This window comes from Octopus bimaculoides, chromosome 23 (genome assembly GCF_046866305.1).
Source record: "Octopus bimaculoides isolate indiv1 chromosome 23, ASM4686630v1, whole genome shotgun sequence".
Classification (NCBI taxonomy): domain Eukaryota; kingdom Metazoa; phylum Mollusca; class Cephalopoda; order Octopoda; family Octopodidae; genus Octopus; species Octopus bimaculoides.
In genome coordinates, this window is record NC_142950.1 from 23543515 (window position 1) to 23562289 (window position 18775).

General features: G+C 38.4%; 1 protein-coding gene across 3 annotated transcripts in view; it reads left to right on the forward strand.

The window, feature by feature from the left end:
* The first annotated feature begins 10937 nt into the window (after positions 1 to 10937).
* The window catches only part of LOC106882414 (monocarboxylate transporter 6), an 87309-nt gene continuing 79471 nt past the window's right edge, over positions 10938 to 18775 (forward strand). Inside the window, exon 1 of one of the 3 annotated variants that reach the window (XM_052976014.2) lies at positions 10938 to 11863. The gene's annotated coding sequence lies outside the window, so the exon portion shown is untranslated. Of the gene's footprint in view, positions 11864 to 17614; positions 17774 to 18775 lie in introns of those variants that run through there. The other 2 variants (XM_052976016.2, XM_052976018.2) reach the window with 2 other exon arrangements.

Genomic DNA, 18775 nt, shown 5'->3' on the forward strand with positions numbered 1-18775 from the left:
CAGTTATACTTGATTGTTTTTGGTCAGCCTGATCTGGAAAAGTCAGGAATGTTCTCCATTTCAGCTGACTCCCCAAGCCCAACAATATGAAAAAGAAAAGAAAAAAAAAAGAAAAAGAAAATCATTTAATAAACAAAAAAATTAATACTGAAGCCTTTTTTTTTCTTTTATATGTATGATACTGATATATGTGGAGGCGCAATGGCCCAGTGGTTAGGGCAGCGGATTCGCGGTCATAGGATCGCGGTTTCGATTCCCAGACTGGGCGTTGTGAGTGTTTATTGAGCGAAAACACCTAAAGTTCCACGAGGCTCCGGCAGGGGATGGTGGCGAACCCTGCTGTACTCTTTCACCACAACTTTCTCTCACTCTTACTTCCTGTTTCTGTCGTGCCGGTAATTCAAAGGGTCAGCCTTGTCACACTGTGTCATGTTGAATATCCCCGAGAACTACGTTAAGGGTATACGTGTCTGTGGAGTGCTCAGCCACTTGCACGTTAATTTCATGAGCAGGCTGTTCCGTTGATCAGATCAACTGGAACCTCGACGTTGTAAGCGACGGAGTGCCAACAACAACAACTGATATATATATATATATATATATATATATATATATATATATATATATATATATATATATATATATGAGGGTGCATGGCCTCGTGGTTAGGGTGTTGCGTTCATGATCATGAGATTGTGGTTTCAATTCCTAGATTGTGTGGTGTGTTGTACTCTTGACCAAAACACTTCACTTCATGTTGCTCTGTGATCACTTTGACATCTGATGCATGGTACACTGCACTTGTTCAGGCAATGTCACTTTGATGGAGAGAGTGAGCTAATGTACAACACATACATTTGATCACTATAAACAAATCATTTGTGCAGGTCGTTTCTCAACTGAACACTCATATGTCGGCTTCGACGGGAGAGTCAGTCATATATATACACACACACACACATATTGACACATATATATTGCTATACTTGGGGATGGTCACATTTTGGCAATTAACCACATGCACTATGTATTTGGTCTTCACTTCAGCTTTATTATTATTATTCTTTACTCTTTTACTTGTTTCAATCATTTGACTGTGACCATGCTGGACCACCGCCTTTAGTCGAGCAAATCAACCCCAGGACTTATTCTTTGTAAGCCTAGTACTTATTCTATCGGTCTCTTTTGCCGAACCGCTAAGTTATGGGGACCTAAACACACCAGCATCGGTTGTCAAGTGATGGTGGGTAGACAAACACAGACACACAAACACACATACATATATATATATATATATATATACATATATACGACGGGCTTCTTTCAGTTTCTGTCTACCAAATCCACTCACAAGGCTTTGGTCGGCCCGAGGCTATAGTAGAAGACACTTGCCCAAGGTGCCACGCAGTGGGCCTGAACCCAGAACCATGTGGTTAGTAAGCAAGCTACTCACCACACAGCCACTCCTTTCTTTGTCAAAGTTCTTTTGTCACACATTCTGTGACTCCTTCAGCAGCTCTCCACCCCACGTGTCTCCTCTTGTTTCAAATGGGATAAGCAGAACACTAGGAGGATATGTGGATAGAGAGTCATTGAAGAGGTTACAGAATGAGTGACAAAAGTGCTTTGATAAAGAAACTGTAATAATAATTATAAGGCTGAAGTGATGCCAAACATGTAGTGTGCATGTTTAATTGGTAAAATATAACTTTCCCCAAGTATAACAATATCTGTTTCAACACATGATTTCACATCAAGAATCTTACAAACAAATACATAATTGCATATATATATATGTATCTACGCTCACACACACTTATATACATGCATGCATACATACATATATGTTTGAGAGATGGAATGGCTGGTAGGATGAATGTGAGTATAAATGGTGAGATGTTACAGGAGGTGAGCATTTTTAAGTATCTGGGATCACATGTGATGGTGGATGGGGGGTTGGCTGAGGAGGTGGAATATAGAGTGAGGGAGGGGGGAGTAAGATACTTGGAGCTGTGAAAGGTATGCTGAGAGATAAAAGGTTGAGTATGAAAGTGAAAAGAGGTGTGTATGAGGGCGTGATTGTGCCGACAATGTTATATGGTGCAGAGATGTGGAATTAGAAAGGTGGAAAGGAGGTAACTAGATGTTTGAGATGAGATATTTGAGGGCTATGGTTGGTGTGACATGGATGGACAGGGTGAGGAATGGGGAGGTGCAAGGGTGAGCAGAAATGAGAAAATCTATGCACCAGAATGGATAGACAAATATTGAGGTGGTTTGGCCACATGGAGTGGATGGATAAGGAGCAGATGGTAAGGAGGGTGATGAAGGCAGAAGTGGCAGGCAGCAGAACCAGAAGCAGACCTTGGTTTGTGTGGATGGATGGAGCGAGGAAAGCTTTGGTGATTAGAAGTGTTGGAATGAGAGAGGCAAGAGAGTTTATTAATGATAGGAAAACTTGGAGAGTGTTTGTGGGTGGATGAGTGAATTTGATGTTGCTGAAAGGGATACAAAACCAACATGATGCAGCAGGGGTAAACCGGCATATGCTGTCGAGCCCCACTGCTGATATCAGGAGGTACTTTCTATGCTTTGACCCAAGCATAGCATGGGGCTTGCCTTTTTGAGCTGGGAAATAAATGGAATGCATGGTGTGTGTTTTGTGGCTACCCACCTACTATGGCCTTCAAATGTTAATTTATATATATATATATATCTATATATACACACACATACACACACACACACACATATACATATACACACATACATGTGTATATATATATACACACACACACATATACATATATACACACACACACACACACACACACATATATATGCGAGGGGGTGTTGAAAACTTCCTAGCTTTAAGGATATTGCGAAAGGCCTGGCTGGAAGTCCAACTTTCTGAGTTCTTTTACAGGGCTTAGAAAAACTAATGGACCATTGCAATAAGTGTGTGAATCTGAGAGGGGAATATGTTGCATGAAATCATAATTAATTGATCCTCCTGTATTTTCTTTTTCTCAAAGCCAGGAACTTTTCAGCGCCCCCTCACAAAGATCACATTCTTTCTTTATGTAAACACCATACCTGAAACCGCGTACCAGGGTGCATGGATGTATATTCTTATGTTCATGTATATCTGTATGTATGTGTATAATGATGTGGTCATGTACATGCATATATAAGTGTATGAATATGTCTGTATATGCATGGGTATATACACAGATGTGTCTATATCAACCCCACTGCTTGGTGTCTTTAATATTAAAATGCCTTGTTTCAGATGAATCCGACAAATATATATCTCAAATATATGTATTTCAAACAATTGTAAAGAATATGGAGACTGATATATCATCAAATTTTTCTTTTAATTTTACAGTTCGCCTTACAGCATAATTAGTTGGTTAAAATGATGGTTAGAGTCTGATGATGTACCAGTCTCTTTATTCTTTGTAATTGTTTGAAATTTACACTCCTGAAAATAACCCAGAGAAGCAAACTTGGAGTTGCACATCAAAAGAATTACAGCGCAATTCCTAATACTAAGCGATTATTGATGTTTATTACTACTCTGATGTGGATAGCTGTAACTTAGAATATACCTGAGAGTTATCACAGCAGCTGCCTGGATAATCTATCCCCTACACATATATATATATATGTTATAGGCGCAGGAGTAGCTGTGTGGTAAGTAGCTTGCTTACCAACCACATGGTTCCGGGTTCAGTCCCACTGCATGGCACCTTGGGCAAGTGACTTCTACTATAGCCTCAGGCTGACCAAAGCCTTGTGAGTGGATTTGGTAGACGAAAACTGCAGAAGCCTGTCGTATATATATATATATATATATATATTTATATATATATTTATATATATATATGTATGTGTGTGTTTGTGTATCTGTGTTTGTCCCCCCAACATAACTTGACAACCGATGCTGGTGTGTTCGGCGAAAGAGACTGATAGAATAAGTATTAGGCTTACAAAGAATAAGCTCTGGGGTCGATTTGCTCGACTATAAAGGCGGTGCTCCAGCATGGCCGCAGTCAAATGACTGAAACAAGTAAAAGAGAAAAAGATATATATATACACACGCACATACACTCACATATGGTGTTGAGTAGTCTATTCCTGGTTATGGCAGCTAGCTGGCCAAAAAATTACCATTGGCTTCGTGCCTACTGTTGCATTTGGCAATATTGAGTATTCTTCAGACATGCTGACCGGAAGCCCATGACTTTCTTGTTTCGTTAGGGGTGAATATAAAATCTTGGTTCACTTGGTGGTGTTGAAAAAGAAAAAAAAAAATTTTCGTACCGGGGAAATGAGAGTTACCTCCCATGGTACGATTCAGATGTGACCAGAAAGCATTAGCTGTGCTTGCATTCATTTTGGGGCTAATGCAGAATCGCACCTCTCCTTGAAAAATGCATTTAAAAAAAAAAAAAAGTTTTTCGGATTCCAGTTTTCAAATTCCAGCCCCACTCTTACCCCGCCCTCAAAAATTTTAAATTTTTTTCGAAATTTTTTTCAAAACCACCTTTTGCAAATTTAAAACCTGTTACCCAAAATTTTAAATTTTTCAAATTTCACCCCGCCTCTCCGGCGGACCTGACGCACAGTTACCCCCCCCCCCCACACACACACCAGGCATTTTTATTATTCAGCGGGTTCCCATGTTTCCGATGACGGAGATTCCGAATATGCAAGAAAACAGGTTTTCAAAATTTTAAATTCAGTATGCATATATATATATATATATATATATATATATATATATATATATTGATTGATTGATATGAATAAACGGATAGAGGTAAATAGATAGACAAATAAACAAATGGATGAAAAAGTTCAAAATTTAAAATTGGGGAAGGGTGAAATTTGAGCCCCCTATTAAACTTTATAACATTAATTATTAAACATATTAATGTTTGTTTCTCATAAAATGGTGTATATTTAATTTACATTTAATTATTATTTATGATTATTTAAGGCAAACACAAGTAGAACGCAAATTCTTTTCACATTAATGTTTTTGTCTATATTCAATTTCGATTTGCATATGTTCGTCAATTCGTTACAATCTCTTTAAAGTAAACGAAATCAAAATTTTAAATTGGTTGGGAGGGGTAGCTTCGAAATTAATTATTTTCAAAAAAAATTCATCATCGATATCTAAAACGTAAAAATCTGAAAAAAAATTTTTTTCCAAAAAAATGCATTTTTCCAGGGGAGGTGCGATTCTGCATTAGCCCCCATGTTTTCTATTCTCTTGTCTGAAGGCGTATGGCTCTGTTATTCCTGAACCGAGCCTTGTTGTGCTCCAGTTCACTCCCTTGGATAACATCAATGACGTGGAGAGGGGAGACTGGTATGCATGGGCGACTGCTGACCTGCCCAAAACAACCTTGCTTGGACTTGTGCCTCGGAGGGTAACTTTCTAGGTGCAATCCCATGGTCATTCATACCTGAAGAGGGTCCATCTATTCTCTTGTCTGAACTCAAAAAAGTAGAACAATAGAAAATTAGTTTTGACAATGTTGTTTTTCCGTTTTCCAAAAGAGAGAATAGAAACCATATACGCAGTCACAGTTGACACCCTTCGGTCACAGATGAAATGGTGTCATGGGAAGTAACTCTGCTTTATTTCCTGGAAAGTATTTTAACATTTTATCACCAGTTTTCATTTCGTTCACCCTTTTATCGAAACCCAGCAAACCATAACTGTACATTCACTTCCAAGGTAAACGAAACATGATTGGGAGAAGAAGCAAAAATGCTATACACTTCCAACCAGCATGCTTGAGAAGTCATTACTGCCAAGTGTGGTAGCAGACGCAAAACCTATAACTTTTTGACCAGCTATATTCCATAACCAGATATATACTACTCAGCAATCTAAAAGTATAATTGCTCAATTTCTCTTTTAGGGTGTGCTTTTTTTCTTGTAACTATATATATATATATATATATATATATATATATATTAGAAAAAATAATAAGGTACTCAGATATCTGGATGGTTGTACATTTACAGATTTTTATTAATATGCCACATGTTTTATAAATATTAGCGCTTGCACCTCTTCTTGTAGGGTTACAAGAATAGGTGCAAGCGCTAATTTATAAAAACATGTGACATATTAATAGGAATCTGTAAATGTACAACCATCCAGATATCTGAGTACCTTATTATTTTTTCTAATATATAATTCCTGTACATCACCTCCAAACCTTCCAATATATATATATATATATATATATATATATATATATATGAAATACTCTTTATCACCTGAATGAACAAAAACAAGAAATATGAAGATGCAACAGAATGAATGTAGACGTAAATCCTAAAGGCACAATTGAGTCATTTTTGTTTTGTTTATACATTCATACACGTGTGTGTGTGTGTGTGTGTTGTATTGAAAACGTGACAGTCTTTTGTGTTTGGGCTTTATGTATTATTTCTATGTGTTCTTTGCCATTACTTTCAAAATCCCTCAAGCATGATTGTGTAGACGTCCATCACCAACCATCAAATAGATTATTACATGTACCAATAAAGTAAGTTACTCAAGTCATTATACCATAGTCTAAGCTGGTCTTGTCTATGACATAATTCAACAGCAACAACATTGTTTTGTGGGATATAAATGAAGCTCAGAATATAACTGGTACTTAATTTCTCCTTCACCCCATCCCACTTAACCTGAAAGACAATCGACAAAGTTACACTTCACCAGGATTTGAACCTTCAGCAAATTAAATCAACAAAATACCTCATGACATCTTTTTTGACAATGCTTTATTACCATAGTTTACAACTATTTTCAATTTATAACACACTGAATAAAGTATTACAGTACACCATTGACCTTTTAAAAGTTGTATTAACCAAAACACACACACACACACACACACACACACACAAAATCAAATTAGTTGTAAAGCAGAGATGGGTGCACTGCCTTAAAAACACTCAACTTTTTAAACAGTGTGACTATGTGGTAAGAAGCTTGCTTCCCAACCATGTGGTTCTGTGTTCTATTTCACTGCATAACACCTTAGGCTAATGTCTGCTATTATAGTCTTGAGTCAACCAAAGCCTGGTAAGTGGATTTGGTAGACAGAAACTGAAAGAAGCCTGCCATATACATACATATATATATATGTTGTTGTACTTGGGGATGGTCATATTGCCAGTTTAGCCAATAAAAACACACGCACTGTATGTTTGGTGTTAATTTGCTTCAGCTTTATATTACATTAATCTTAATCTTATTTCGGCCAGAGTTCTTTCGTCATACTTCTGTGACCTCATCAGTGGTCCTTTGTTTCCTTCTTTCTTATGTGTGTCTCACCTTGCTAACTATCAGCCATTTTGTATTTTGTATTCCTATTGTATGTGTCTACGCATGCGTGTCCTTCAATGTGTCTGTGTCTTTTGTAAGTGCATGTGTGTATGGGGAGTGTCTGTATCCCCTATATTCTCTGTTAATACATGTTCGTTTGTATTTGTTTTTATTTATTTATTTGTTCATGTGTGTGTGTGTGTGTTTTTTTTTTTTGTGTTTAATTAAATTTTGTTAACGTATGTAGTATTTAATTCCATTTGTTTATCTATGTATTGTATTATACTTTGTTCATATTATTATTGGTTTATGGGTAACATGTTGTCACATGCTGTGGTTTGTGGTTTGTTAGTGGTGTGTGTTAGTGTTCCATTCTAGTTTCCTATTCAGGCTAGGTTTCTCTTCTATTATGTGTGTAGCTTCAGTAATTTGTCTAAGTGCTGCATCACTGCTATGTGTAGATAAGATTTTAATTTCTATGTTGTTGATTGAGCCTCTATGTTCTTGCTCAGCGTGCTGGTACAGAACTGATGAGTTCTTCCCTTCCTTCAGTTCCCTCCAATGTTCGTTTGCCCGCTCCCCTATGCTCCTTGCTGTTTCGCCTACATATGTCATTGTCTTATTTCTGCATCGTCCCTCTGTACATCTTATACTATAGACCACATTTCTGGTTTTGCAGTTCGTTTGTGGGCTAAATCTACATACGATACAGTTCCTATCAGTGCAGGGGGTTCTACTGAAAGGGTATGTTCTACTGAAAGGGTATGTTCTACTGAAAGGGTATGTTCTACTGATAAGGGATTTAATAGGGTTGCCTGGCCTTTCAACAACCTTAATTCTTAGCTTAAGTTTGTCTAGGGCCCTTCTAAAGCGGTACGCCAGTTCGCCTCTAGGGGTGGTGTCAACGAACATGACGCTCTGGTACTTGTGGCTATCGTACCATGAGCTTGCCTTCCCTATTTTCTTCTTAGTCCTTTCTATGGTGTTCCATGATTTGCTCCTATAGAGTGGGCAAATCCCATTCCTATCGTTGCGTTTGATTGTTTCAAACTTCTTCATAGCTCCTTTGTATACCCTGATCCTTTCTTTATGGCTGTAACCTGAGAACTGCATGCGGTGGACGAAATGTTGTATATGTCTCTTTAATTCTGTAGGGTCGCACATGCAGGAGACATTTCGCATTACTCTGACGAGGTCTGCCATCAATATGTTGAATTTGGCATTGTCCGCAATAGCCGAGTTCTGGTGGATCAGGTATTTGGAGGCCATAGGTTTTGTATAGTGTGAATGGAGGATTCTGGTTTTATTGTTCTTAGTTTCTAGCCAGAGTTCAGTATCTAATACAGGTAATCTATGGTTAGGGTGTTTAGTAGGGTAGTCTATCGTAACTTTAATACTCTGGTGGATGGAGTTAGCTATTTGCTGGATGCTCTCCGTAGTCTTAGTTTCTATTTCTATTTCAGGGGTACATATATATGTATATATATATATGTATGTATATATGCACACTAGTAATGCATCCTGGTGTTGCCTGGGTGTTATGACCTACAGACACATTGTATTATTTGCTGCTTTTTCATGGGCAAAATTGGCACAGCTGATATATAGTTAATGGCACAATGAAAGCTATTGTTTGTTTAAAAGTGAATGGTACAATTTGTTTGTTTAAAAAGGAAGGTACAATTTGCATGGGTTTGCATGAAACTGCTTTCTGTTCTTAAGAAGGATCAGAAACTATATTGTTTCATCGTATAAAAGGAGGGTTAAGGCAGTGCCCCAGCATGGCCACAGTCTAATGACTGAAACAAGTAAAAGACAAAATACACACACACACACACACACACACACACATAAATGTTTATTAATTACCTTCTTCAAATAGGTAAGGGGAATATGACTGAGTATTTTTTTAGGGAACAGAGCTAACAGGATTATTCTGTACCAGAAGGGATGACTGACTGGTGTTGAAGCAGATCTTTAAAACCTGATTGAGGACTGGAGACAGGGACCTTGTAGAGATAGACTTAATAATGAGAGAGAAGGTTTACGACAGTACTTGCATATACAAAGGGTGAGACAGGAGGGAACAAGATGAAGACTAAGAATATACATATAAAGATGTAATAGAATATCTACAGTGGAGGCACAATGGCCCAGTGGTTAGGGCAGCAGACTCGCGGTCGTAGGATTGTGGTTTCGATTCCCAGACTGGGCGTTGTGAGTGTTTATTGAGCGAAAACACCGAAAGTTCCACAAGGCTCCAGCAGGGGATGGTGGCGAACCGTGCTGTACTCTTTCACCACAACTTTCTCTCACTCTTACTTCCTGTTTCTGTTGTACCTGTAATTCAAAGGGTTAGCCTTGTCATACTCTGTGTCACGCTGAATCTCCCCGAGAACTACGTTAAGGGTACACGTGTCTGTGGAGTGTTCAGCCACTTGCACGTTAATTTCATGAGCAGGCTGTTCCGTCGATCGGATCAACTGGAACCCTTGACGTCGTAACGGATGGAGTGCCAACAACAACAGAATATCTACATGTATCTGTATATGAATATAGATGTAGGTGATCTTCTGATAACTGGACTGTCAAAAGAGATTACAATTTCAGTAAACCATCAGTGATGCAATACAACATTATCCGATGTCTTTCAGTTTTTAAAGGGTATGGTTTGGTTTGAAGGAGATTTTGGATGCCTGTCTAATTCATTGGTTTCAAATTTTGGCACAAGGCCAGCAATTTTGGGGCAGGTTAAGCTGATTACACTGACCCCATTGTTGACATTGGTGTAATTTGAACTCAGAACATAAAGATGAATGAATTGATGCTAAGCATTTTGCCCAGCATGCTAATGATTCTGACAGCTTGCTGCCTTAGCTTATCCTAATTAAATGATTTCAAATTTTGGCACAAGGCCGGGAGTTTTGGGAGATGGTGGGTAAGTTGATTACATCAAACCCATTGTTCAACTGGTAGTTATGTTATTTTGAGCGAAAACACCTAAAGCTCCACGAGGCTCCGGCAGGGGATGGTGGTGAACCCTGCTCTACTCTTTCACCCACTCTTACTTCCTGTTTCTGTTGTGCCTGTAATTCAAAGGGCCAGCCTTGTCACGCTGAATATCCCCGAGAACTATGTTAATCCCCGAGAACTATGTTAAGGATACATGTGTCTGTGGAGTGCTCAGCCACTTGCACGTTAATTTCACGAGCAGGCTGTTCCGTTGATCAGATCAACTGGAACCTTTGACATCGTAAGCGACGGAGTGCCAACAACAACAACAACAATAGTCCTGATCAAGCAGACCTGTGATAAAAGGTGTTCAAGCTATGATCATATGTACCAAATTAGCTTGGCTTCCAGTTGGATCTGAATCTATGATTTGTGCAGCTGCCCATTTTCTAAAACAAAAGAAAAGAAGGAGGAGGAGATACCAGTTTAAACTGAGTATAAATTATTTGGTGTGAGTCATTACTTAGATTTATGTATTATCACAGACTAACTTCAGATAAAGCAATCTTTTGTCATGACTGCCAATATTAATGAAGCTACAATATCTTGTGACAAAATACTCCTTTTGGAAAAGGTTCTTGACTAAAATGTCAGCACTCCACCTTCTCTCCTCATGGAACCATGAACTTATTATATTTTAATGAATTTTTGTTATCAGTTTGGCTGTAGTTAGTTATATCAATGAACCAGTGCTAATGTGAGTCTCATAGTGTAATTGTTGTTGTTGCAGTTGGTGATGGTGGTGGTAGTGTTGTAGTTGCTGTTTTAATCAGAAAAGGTGCAGTATGTACTAAGAAATGACTTCTGCTCTAGTATATCAAAATAAGCGGCAACAACTGGTAACATTTTTAGTTTGATTCGTCACAAAGAATAGACCAACATCCTGTGAGAAGCAGCAACTCAGGCATTGGCAGAGAGACATCACGACTCATAAACACCCACAGACACAACAGCACATATACACACATACAAATATAGATAAAACAACTCATACACACACACACACACGCTCAGGACACAAACACCACTGAGAAATACAGAAACACACACGTACAGACAGAGAGACACAACAACACCCATAGACACAAAGAACACACAAAAACGCAAAGAGACGCAACACATACACACATGTGCATACGTACCCACATACGCATACACACACACAGCTAAGTTTGATAATTAACGAAGAAGACTCTTCATCATTAATATCACAAACCTTCCAAAGAAGCAATTGAAATATTTCTACCTTTAACCCAATGCAACACTCTGCCTTACACTAATGTCGATGACGTTGATGATGATGATGAGGAAGATGATCATTAAGAAGACAATAATGATGATGATGATGAAGTACTGGGTTTAATGCAATTTGCATTGGCGACTGAACAGTTCAGCAGAGAGATACTGAGGTACACTTCCAAGAACACAACACACCAGACATAATTGCAAGGCAGTGAAGGAATTACTGTAATACATTTAAGGTAGGCATTATATATAATTGTTAGTTTACTCTTTCTCTCTCTCTCTCTCGCTTCATATATACTCTTTTACTTGTTTCAGTCATCTAACTGTGGCCATGCTGGAGCACCGCCTTTAGTTGAGCAAATCGACCCCAGGACTTATTCTTTGTAAGCCTAGTACTTATTCTATCGTTCTCTTTTGCCGAACCGTAAAGTTACGGGGTCGTAAACACACCAGCATCAGTTGTCAAGCGATGTTGGGGGGACAAACACAGACACACAAACACACACACACACACATATATTTATATATATATATATATATATATATATATATATATATATATATATATATATATATACGACAGGCTTCTTTCAGTTTCCATCTACCAAATCCTCTCACAAGGCTTTGGTCAGCCCGAGGCTATAGCAGAAGACACTTGCCCAAGGTGCTACGCAATTGGACTGAACCCGGAACCATGCGGTTGGTAAGCAAGCTACTTATCACACTGCCACTGCTGCGCCTATATATATAAATTTTTTTTTTATGCAGTCCATCATTTACGATAACAGGGGTCCCAGTTGATCCAATTAATGGAACAGCTGGCTTGTGAAATTAACATACAAGTAGCTGAGGACTCCACATACACATGTTCCCCTAAATGTACCCCCTAACCTAGTTCTTAGGAGATTCCGTATGACATAGGATGTGACAAGGATGGCCCTTTGAAACTGTAGGTACAACTCACTTTTGCTAGCTGAGTGGACTGGAGCAATGTGAAACAAAATATCTTGATCAAAGACACGATGTGTAGCCAGGAATCAAACTTACAACCTTCTGATCATGAGCCAAATATCCTAACCACACACACACAGAGAGAAACACACACACACACGTCTATATATATATATATATATATATATATATATATGTATATACATACACACACACACACACACATATATATATATATTTAAAATTTATTAATGAGGGTAGAAATTGATATTAATCAATTAAAACCAGTCTGTTGTGTCGCTAAATTTTTACTGAGAACATATTTTTTCGTGGTTAGATGATTCGGCATCTATTTCTAGCATATAGGAGTTCACTTTTGCTGGTCATTCCTCTTATTTTGTATGTAATATATATATATTTATACATTATATATATATATATATATATATATATAGAAACAAATAGTAAATGAGTATATGCATATATACGTACAGGTATGTGCATACCGACATCCACCTGTATGTATAGGTGCATATCTAGGTACAGGACATTGCAAACAAAACATAGACGAGAAAACACACAAGCCACATAGAGAACATTCTTCTTCATCAGCTACCCACGTTTTAACACTAGCGTTTCGAAGAGCTGGGCAGGACGCATCGCTAAAATGGCTCTTCCCATGGACCGCAAATTAAATTTGTATACACAAATTAAACCTTGCCATGGAGGAATGTAGTGGCGGACAAAAAACAAGACAGGAAAACAAACAGAAAAGGCTTTACGGCCAGATGGGAAAAATTATGTGTATGAACGCTGTGAGGCACGAACTTGAAAGTGGGGACGAAGTAAGTTCGCGTGTTTGCTCGGCGATAGCCAAGGAAGAAAAGGATTATTGACCGGAAATATATATATATATATATATATATATATATATATATACAGGGAGTGATGGGTAAATTGTCGCTATTTTATATTTTTTGATTTTGTGCATATGCATTGTTTATTTTCGATTTTGTCAACTACACAGCATTGTAGGGTCAGTTGGGCACTTTCTGTGATGGGGGGGAGATGATCATTAAGAAAACAATAATGATGATAATGATGAAGTATTGGGTTTAATGCAATCTGCATTGGTGTCTGAACAGCTCAGCAGCGATACTGAGGGACACTTTCAAGAACACAACACACCAGATTTAATTGCAGGTAGTAAAGGAATTGCTGTAATATAATAAGGGTAGGCATTATATATAATTGTTAATTTACTCTGTCTCTCTCCCTCCCTCTCGCCATTTATAGATTCTTTTTTTATGCTTATGCATTTATTGTGAACATTTTACAAATGTTCACTGCCTAACAAAAAAATATATCAGTTGAGCAAATGACCTTCTGTAAAAGCATTAGAAACACTGAAATATATTCAGAACACTATTTCAGAAAATTTCCTGTTCTCTTGGGGCATATGAAAGACAAATTTAGTCGGGGAAAAATGGGTAAGATAAAATAAGGTAGAGTTGTTACTTCAATTCTCCTGAATTACATTCGAGAAAAGACTCATACACATCAATGTCTATCCTTAGACATCAGAAAGATAAGAAATGCAACAAAAATTTAAAAAATCTAGGGCAAAGGGGAGAGAAAAGTGGCATGTGGTTGTTTGTTTGTTTGTTGTTGGCACTCCGTCGAGGGTTCCAGTTGATCCGATCAACGGAACAGCCTGCTCATGAAATTAACGTCCAAGTGGCTGAGCACTCCAAAGACACGTGTACCCTTAACGTAGTTCTTGGGGATATTCAGCGTGACACAGTGTGACAAGGCTGACCCTTTGAAATACAGGCACAACAGAAACAGGAAGTAAGAGTGAGAGAAAGTTGTGGTGGAAGAGTACAGCAGGGTTCGCCACCCTCCTCTGCCGGAGCCTCGTGGAGCTTTAGGTGTTTTCGCTCAATAAACACTCACAACGCCCGGTCTGGGAATCGAAACTGTGATCCTATGACTGCGAGTCCGCTGCCCTAACCAATGGGCCATTGCGCCTTCACTGTGGCATGTGGTATGAAGTTAACAAAACACAAATCTAAAGTCAGCATAAAATATTTTCTATAGCTTTTTCACAATCTGCTGGAGTGGCTCTGATATATCTAGGCGCCATGCTGCCAAAGAGAAGAAATTATTGAAATTAGTTATTACTCATTTTGCTCCAGTTTAGACGTCATTTTTTTAAAATAAAAAATTACCAAATTAAATATTAATGTGGATAAAAAAAATTGACTTGAGATCCAACAGAGAAAAGAATTTTTATTGTTAAACACCAAACATTTTCCAGATATTTTATTTGCAACCTCAATTACAAATCGGGTCAAAGTTGAGGATAAATTTCTTGAAAAAAAAAAATGTACTTTGTCACCTGACTATGTTTCAAATTCTCTCAACTTCAACAGGAACAACTTCCAGTAAAAAGACAGTTTGATGACTTCCTGGATGCATCTGCACTCCAAACACTGGCACCTCATAGATTACCAACTGGTGTGTAAGAAAAACCAAAATGATATTCGTCAAACTAGAGTGATGCCTTGTGCAGGATGCTACTCAGATTGTTATCTTGTACACTGTAAACTCAGCCTCCATTTCAAACTCAAGGCCAAAAGAGGTGGGGGAGCTCAAAGGAGGAGGCTCCAGGTCAGCATCCTGCAGTCAGCTGATGGGAAAGTTAATTCCAGGTGGATTTCTAATAACAACTTGAAGATCCCACTTGATTTTCAGATCCCTCCCTTGAAGTGATTTGGGAACACCTGAAAACACCCATTCTGCAAACCTCTGAAGGAGTATTGAGCTTGTCTACAAAAAAAAAAAAAAAAAAAAAAAAGGACTGGTTTGATGAGAATAACCAAGAAAACTAAAATCTACTAGCATAGAAGAGATCTTCTCCACCCCCTCAGGATCACCTTGGTAACTGATATTGCCTTGTGAAGAAAGCAGCCTCTTTGTCTGCAGCAATCTCCAGTGTAAACTTTAAGAGATCCAAAATGAGTAGTGGACAAACTTCACCAAAAGAACTCAGCTTAGCATAGACCTACCAACTATAAGGGCTTCTACAAATCCCTAAAAGCTGTGTATGGTCCATTGCACCAGCTCCAGTGTCTATTGAACAGTACAAACAAAAAGACAAGGCCTCCACCTAGAACTGGTGGTCAGAGCACTTTTAAATTCTTCAGTGCCAACCACTCAATCCAAGATTCTGCAGTACTTTGCATCATCCCACAGTAGCCTTTGAAGTCTGGGCTGGGCAAAATTTCCTCCCTTGCAGATACAACTAAACCCATAGAGAAACTGAAAAGGGGAAAGGCGGCAGGAGTGAATAGAAGCCCAAAGGAGCCAAGCTTCCATTAGGGGGCTTTGAAACTTGAAGTAGCATGGAACCAAATCAAACTGTTTTAAATAATAATAATAACACACACACGCGTGCGCATATGAACATGCCCAACCACAACAGATACATACGTGCACTAGATACACTCACAAATCATATACATATATATATATACACACACGCACATATTCACACCAATGATCAGCTGTTCCTTCTACTTCCCAGACAGGCCATCATCATCAGCATTCTGCGCAAGCATGTGCTAGAAATTCAGTTTTGAAACTGTTGTTGCTTCTAGTCAATAGCATTGGACAACAAAGATTTTGCTACTGGGGTAAGATCAGGTGTTTGAGACTAAATCGAGGATGCTGGTTCCGAATTTGCACTCAGAATTATTCTAGTGCATCAGGATTTTGAGTTACGCGCATACAGCAGGTTATAACTATACTTTCGGCTAGATATAGGCCGTATTATAAAATTTGCTGAAATGAAAGCGATTTTAATTCAAAATTTAAAAAAATTACAGCAATAAAACAAACGATGAGAAAGTTCATTATTTAGTTTAGCAATAGATGGCGCTGACGTATCGTGTGCAATGCCAAATACGTCAGTTTGTTCTTCGTAACTCTCAGTGTCGTTTGTGCTGGCTTCACGTGTGACTCTCGCTCTACGTGATTACTGTTGGCGTGTGCCAACCAATCATGCTTCTGATTGTTATTTTTGCATGACTAATATTAGTGGTTTCTCAAAGAAGACCAAAGCAAAAATTGTGTATGCATATTGTAAGTTGGCTCTAAAACCGGTCCCACATGACTTCGTGAACCCTGTCCCAGTTCCCCCTCCTCATATGCTTCACTTGAAAATCTTAACACGTCGTATGATGAAACCCCGGACTCTCCTATCGACGCACAGTACGTAGGTGATTCTAAGAAAAATGCGCCAGGCTAGTTTAATCAAGAAGACTTGAACGATTTAGCAAGAGACCTAGCAATGTCAAAGGAGAAGGCAAAAGTTTTGGGATCCAAACTACAACAACGGAATCTCCTACAGCAAAGTACGAAATTTCCATTTTCCGTTCTCGCCATAAAGGCTTACCTGTCTTTTTAAAGCAAGAAAATAATGCTTGTTTCTGTACTGCCGTTAATGCACTCATGTAAAAACTAGGATACGTGCATGTGGCTAACGAATGGAGATTGTTTATAGACTCGAGTAAGGTTAACCACAAAGCTGTGTGTCACATAATGGTAATGAAAAACCATCCATTCCTGTGGGTCATGTTTTCGGTATGGAAGAAACTTATGAATTGATGGAACTCTTTCTGAAAGGAATTGATTACACAGTTCACAAGTGGAATATTTGTGGTGATTTAAAGGTGATTTGGTGCAGAGAAAAGTGACGCAAAACTGAAAGCAGGCATATTCATTGGACCCGAGATCAGAGAATTGTTATCTGATAGTAAATTCAGAGGTAAACTGAATCCAGTTGAGCTGACGGCATGGGATCTATTCGTGTTAGTCGTACAGAACTTTCTTGGAAATCATAGAGTTGAATATTATACTGATTTAATAAACAACATGCTAACATGGGATGCCGAATGTCCCTTAAAATTCACTTCTTGCATTCTCATCTGGATTTTTTTCAACGAATCTTGGTGCCTTTAGTGATGAGCTTGGTGAGAGGTTTCACCAGGACATACCTGAGATGGAAACGAGGTATCAAGGCCGGTTCAATCCACACACGATGGGTAACTACTGCTGGAGACCAGCACGATGCATTAGCGCTCATGAACAAGTGTCTCAAACATTTCTGAGCTGAGCATACCAAAAATAAAGTGAGTATTCCCTTAACATAAATATACTATGTACCATTATATTATAATACTATTTGCCTTGAACATAAATTTACTATATACAGTACTAATATACTATCATATAGTTATTTTCCTTGAACTTAATTATTCCTTATTCTAATATAATATCAGTATGTAATTATGCGCCTAACTCCAAATCCTGACGTGTTACAGCAATTCTGAGTCCAGATTCAGAATCAGCGTACTCGATTTAGTTTAGTACAGTGCCATTTGTCAGGGTAGCAGACGATAAATCTGTTCTTGTTGTCCAGTGTATATGTTAGTAACACCATGTGACCCTCATTAATAAACACCGGCTTTAAATCAAGAAGGTATAATCAAACGTCTCCAATCGGATATATATAAATATATATATATATATATATATATATATATATATATAAACGCACACACACACACACACACATACATACACACGCTCGTACGCACACATGTATCGGCGCTGGTGTGATTTTGCGCTAAGAAACTTGCTTCCCAACCACATCGTTCCGGATTCAATTCTACTGCGTGACACCTTGGACAAGTGTCTTCTGCTGTAGCCTCGGGCCACCAAAGCCTTGCGAGTGGATTTGGCAGACGGAACTTGAAAAAAGCCCGTTGTTTATATATATATGTGTTTGTGTGTGAATGTACATAGATAGCTACACAGACACACATACACGTATGCACACACACACACGCACACGCAATCTATGTAATGATACATATAAACGTAGGCGTTGCGTATAAATAGGTGCAGAATTAAGTGGTCGAAGTTTTGTCCAGAATTACTTTTATATATTCGTAGACCATGTTAAAATTTGTAAACATGTCTGCAGGTGCGCGCGCGCGCGTCCACGCGTGTTTGTATGTGTGTAAGTTTATGCTGAAGATGAGTTTACGTTTGTGTGCATATATATAAATATTCATGTGTTATGTATCCATTTATGTATGTATGCATAAGCGTGTCTAGGCGTAGGCGTA